Source organism: Triticum urartu, chromosome 6 (genome assembly GCF_003073215.2).
Source record: "Triticum urartu cultivar G1812 chromosome 6, Tu2.1, whole genome shotgun sequence".
Classification (NCBI taxonomy): Eukaryota; Viridiplantae; Streptophyta; class Magnoliopsida; order Poales; family Poaceae; genus Triticum; species Triticum urartu.
Window position 1 is genome coordinate 252,322,734 of NC_053027.1, and position 5,749 is coordinate 252,328,482.

Consider the following 5,749-nt stretch of genomic DNA (forward strand, 5'->3'; position numbering starts at 1 on the left):
TGAATCGATGATCACTCCAATGTAGGACAAGGAAATAGCCCAATTGGTACGAATTCTCGTCGGTTTCTCACACCTACACAAGTAAAAGCTTATGGTGGAGCTTGGTTAGGATGGTGGCACAATTTTTAATGTGAATGTAAGCAAGATTCAATAATGTTGGAGAAGATTCGCAAGATGCAATGTAACAAGTAGACCAAGCATATACGGTACACGGAAACACACACGCAAAAAGATAAGTGGGGTTGTGCAACCAAGGGTGAGCCAAAATGTGGAATCCACAAAAATGCTCTTGTTGCACAACACTAGAGAGACGCTAGCACGATTGCACGATAGGCGGATACAAGAACTTGTGCACAACCTACTTAGCAAAAATGCAACGACTTCTATCCCAAATATGTTTTATGCAAGGTGTTGCTATGATATGATCCAAGATGATCGAGTATGACAATCTTAATGTTGTATGATGCTATGGTTCTTGCTTAAAAGCTCTTTGCTTATCTTTCCTCTTTGCTTAAAAGCTTGGTTTGGCTCTTTGATGTTTGAGCTCTTTTCTCATGCAATGCTTGACGAACCAAGATAGCAAGTGAGTATGCGATGACAACTTTGTGACACAAGAGATGATACCAATATAGGCAACAATGATGTATGTATGGTATGCTATGGGAAGTATGATCACTAAATGTGCACAAGTCTCGTTGCCGGCAATACTCAATGGCTAGTCTCGATGGGTAAGCAACGCAAAGGAGTAAGGCTGATGATGGCTATCAATGTAATGGCAAGAGTGATATGTCCAATACCAAGATGAGGTTACCGGTCTTGCTTCCGGTATGGTGTCAAAATGTGGAGGCACGAATACCAAGTCGTAGTCGAGGTGGTCGTTGTTGATGACGCGTCCGTGGCGAAGATGAGCGGCGGTGATGTCGATGTCGAACCGTACCTAGATAGCCGAAACACAAAAGGATACGGTACCGCAACTCAAATTCTCAAAACCAAGTGCGACAAAATCGTCGGAGTAGGTAGCGGTAAGTGGTGGTGTGGGTTGGGATATTGGAACGGTTTGCGGAAGTTGGAGGTGGTGTAGAGGAATGGTCGGTAAGTGGACGGATGTCCGGTCGCCGGTCGTCCGGTAAGGTCGGACGTCCGGTGCTTCCTGGGTCGCCGGACGTCCGGTGAAGTGACGGTCGTCCGGTGGTCGGGGTCAACGCGAAATTTCAGATCCGGGAGGTGATTTTGGGGATTTTGGGAGGGATTTCGAGGTGGAAATGGTGGGGGAAGGCGAGATCCACTTGCAACACAACAAATTCACGGATCAAAACCAACAAAACATCATCAAAACTCACAAAACACAAGAATTTTTGGCGGCTATTTTTGTGGGGATTTTCGGATTAGATGAAAAACAACAAAATCAAGCTAGAAAAACGAAGAGGGGGGCTCCGAAATCGTGATCAACCTTGCTCGTATACCAAGATGATGTAGGGGAGACCCTAATCGCCCGATCTTTCACGAAAGGAGCGGATCCCGGGGAAAACACGAAGAACACGAGGATGAACGGAAGGAAAACACAAGAGGAAATCACTAAACCGACACGAATAAGTCACACATGGGCTAGATCCTCGAGTACATAGAACGATACACGAATCCACGGACAACTAGGGACGATACACGGTAACCGGTTCTTCTCCGTGAGGAGGTCTTGAATCCACAAGGGGATCTTCCCTTGAAAAGGGGTCTTGAATCCAAGGTGGATCTTCTCCGAAGAGGGGCCGCGGTCTCTCTCGTGGAGTAGATCCGATATGGATGAGCAATGCTCTATCTCTCAAATGAGCTAAACCAATGCTAACCCTAGCGCTAGGATGAATGGGGGGTCCATTTATAGTCTAAGTGCAAATGGGGGCGAAGTGAAGGGGTACATGGGCCTCGGGCCCGAACACTGTGCGCAGACAGGTACCGGACGTCCGCTAGGGACTGGTCGTCCAGTGTCTCAGGAGCTGCCGGACGTTCGGTGTCCTCCGGTCGTCCACTGGTTCCGCTCTGTGATGGGGGTGCCGGACGTCCGGAGGCTCCGGACTTCCGCTGACTTTGGCACGGGTGCGGTCGCACCGATCATCCGGTCGGGGCCGGACGTCCGCTCATTGGCCTCCGGTGCAGGGGCAGCGGTCGTCCGGTCTGGATTGGACGTCTGCTGGCTGGAGCTCGGCTGACGCTTCAGGCGCCGGACGTCCGGTCCCGGCCGGTCGTCCGGTGGCTGGGACTTTTCCTGCAGCCCTTCTTCTTCTTCTCCGTCTTCTTGTCCATCTTCCTCTTCTTCTTGTCCTTGCTCCTTAGCTTCTCCATTTTACCTGAGTATGCACAAGGTATCCATATGAGGTAGTAGCCATGCTTCATGTGCGTCGAAGTGGAATTGTGAGAGGAGAGATGTCACCTCGGTTTCAAGGACTCTTGCACGTGATCGAGTCATGGGTCCGGTAGGCACTTGATGAGACGATGGTAGGTCCATTGGGATGACCTTGGGATGCTCCGCATCAATATATAGTCCAAGGGGTAAGTTGGAGGGATACATGGGGTGAAACCCCTGTCGCTGCATGTAGGCAGGGCGGTTGTTCCGGTCATGGGTGCGGTTGTACCGCTGGGAGCTCAGGTACTGGTTCCTGGAGGCGTTTCTGGATATGCTCAGTGGTTGTACCAGTGCCTGGGGCAGTTGTACCACTCAGGTGGCTGTTGCAGGCATAAACTAGTGCTGTACCGGCCTTGCAGCACTTGATGTTAGAAGCTTGACCGCTAGTTGACCGGTGGTCGAGCGGTTGTACCGCCGAAGTGGTAGTTGGGTGGTGCATGGGCGGTTGTTTCGGGACTACTGAGCTGAGATGATGTTCTTCATGCTCTTGATGTCCTTCTTGCATCGTGCCTTCTCCTTGGTTCCTTACATGGTACCTAAGCACACAAAGCATCTCCGTTTGAGGTAGTAGCCATGTCTCAAGTGGGTAAAAGGGAAGTTCAACAAGGAGAGAGTGAACCTCATTCTCAATGGCTCTCGCACGGGCTCTTGTCATTGGTCCAAGTGCTGTCGTGGGAGATGTAGGTAGGTCCATGGGGATGACCTTGGGATGCTCTGCATCATCACCCCTCCCTTGGGGAAGATCCGTCCTCGGATCGAATTCTTCATCACCATGGAAAGGCGAGAGGTCCTTGACATTGAAGATATCGCTCACGTTGTACTTGTCGCGGGGGAGGTCGATCTTGTAAGCGTTGTCGTTGTAGCGTGCGAGCACCTTGAAGGGTCCGTCCGCTCGTGGTCGAAGTTTGGACTTGCTTTCTTGGGGAAAGCGGTCCTAGCGAAGGTGTAGCCACACAAGATCACCGATATTGAAGACCGTAGTGTGCTTGTTGACATTGAGCTTGTTCGCAAGGCGTTGTACTTGGCGCTCGATGGTGTTTCTTGTGTCTTCATGAACCTTCTTGAGATGTGTCGCTCGTGCACTTGCGTCCAAATTGATGTGCTCTTGGAGTGGTAGAGGAAGAATGTCCAATGGTGACAATGGGTTGAATCCGTAGATGACCTCGAAGGGTGACTTGCCGGTTCTGGAGTGTATTGCCCGGTTGTAGGTGAACTTGGCGATAGGTAGGCACTCCACCCACTCCTTAATGTTCTTCTTGATGAGTACTCGAAGTAGAGAGGAGAGTGTGCAGTTGGTCACCTCCGTTTGGCCGTCGGTTTGAGGATGGTAATCCGTGGAGAAGAGTAGCTTGATTCCGAGCATGGCGCATAGGGTCTTCCAAAAGTAGCTAAGGAACTTGACATCGCGGTCCGAGACGATAGTCTTTGGCACACCATGTAGACGCAATATTTCCCTACAAAAGAGATTAGCAACATGTGAAGCATCGTCTATCTTGTTGCAAGGAATAAAATGTGCCATTTTTGAGGAACGGTCCACAATGACAAATATTGAATCTTTCCCATTTCTAGTTCTAGGCAAACCAAGTACAAAGTCCATGCTAATGTCTTCACATGGTTGGTATGGAATTAGTAGAGGAATATAGAGGCCATGAGATTGAGCTTTGGACTTAGCTTTGCGACATGTAGAGCATCGGTTGGTGAAACGATTGACGTCCCGAAACATCTTTGGCCAAAAGTAGCTCTTCGAGAGCGTGGCGAAAGTCTTATCGCGTCCAAAGTGTCCCATTGATCCTCCTCCATGTGATTCCTGCAAATGCAATAAACGAAGGGACGACTTGGGGATGCAAAGTTTGTTAGGTCTCATAAGGTAGCCGTCTTTGATGTAATAGCGCTCCCACGATGTATGCGACAAAAAATTTGCATAAGGAGTGGCAAAAGTTTCATCATGCGCATACAATTCTTTGATATGCTCGAAGCCAATGACATCTAACTCAAGTTGTGTAACAAGCATGCACATGCGAGAAAGAGAATCCGCGATGATGTTTTCTTTACCCTTGATGTACTTGATGACATAAGTAAAAGACTCAATAAATTCACTCCACTTAGCATGACGCTTGTTCAACTTGGTTTGACCCTTAAGATACTTGAGAGTCTCATGATTGGTATGAGTGATAAACTCATGGGGACGAAGGTAATGTTCCCATTCATGCAAAACGCGGACTAAAGCATATAGCTCTTTGTCATAGATGGGGTAATTGAGTTACGCTCCTGAAAGTTTCTCAGTAAAGTAAGCTATGGGGCGCTTCTCTTGCGTTAACACACCTCCTATGCCATTACCACTAGCATCACAATGAATCTCAAAAGGCTTGTCGAAGTTGGGTAAGGCAAGCATGGGAGCATGAGTAAGCAAATTCTTAAGCTCATTGAATGCGGTATCTTGGGATGGTCCCCAAACAAAAGGCACATTCTTCTTGCTCAAAGCATGTAAAGGCGAAGCAATGGTGCTAAAATCCTTCACAAAGCGACGATAGAAACCCGCAAGGCCAATAAAACTACGCACTTGATGCAAGTTGGTTGGTTGCGGCCAAGTCTTAATAGCATTAATCTTGGACTCATCACCATGAACACACTTCGAGGAAACAACAAAACCCAAGAAAATGAGCTTGTCAACACCAAAAAGGCATTTCTCCATATTAGCATAGAGATTCTCTTTTCGAAGAGTTTGCAAAACGGTTCGAACATGGCTGACATGATCTCTAAGAGATTTTCTATAAACAAGGATATCATAAAATTAGACCACAACAAATATACCAATGTAAGGGCGGAAGACATGATTCATAAGATGCATAAAAGTACCCGGTGCCTCCATGAGACCCATAGGCATGACTAACCACTCATACAAACCAAACTTGGTTTTGAAGGCGGTTTTCCATTCATCATCCTCTTGTATGCAGATTTGATTGTAACCACTCTTAAGATCAATTTTGGAAAAGATAGTGGCACCGCTAAGCTCATCAAGCATATCATCTAGGCGTGGAATGGGATACGTATAGCAAACGGTGATAGCATTGATAGGTCTACAATCAAAGCACGTGCGAAAGCTACCGTCACATTTTGGCACAAGAATGACATGGACGGCACAAGGGCTCAAACTTTCACGCACTTGTCCATGGTCTATGAGATGCTTTACTTGCCTTTGTATTTCTTTGGTTTCTTCGGGGTTGACGCGGTATGGAGCTTTGTTCGGAAGAGATGCTCTGGGGATGAGGCCGATTCAGTCTCAATGCCTCGTAGAGGAGGTAGACCCGGAGGTAGCTCATCGGGGAAACATCTTGAAATTCCTGCAAAAGAGAA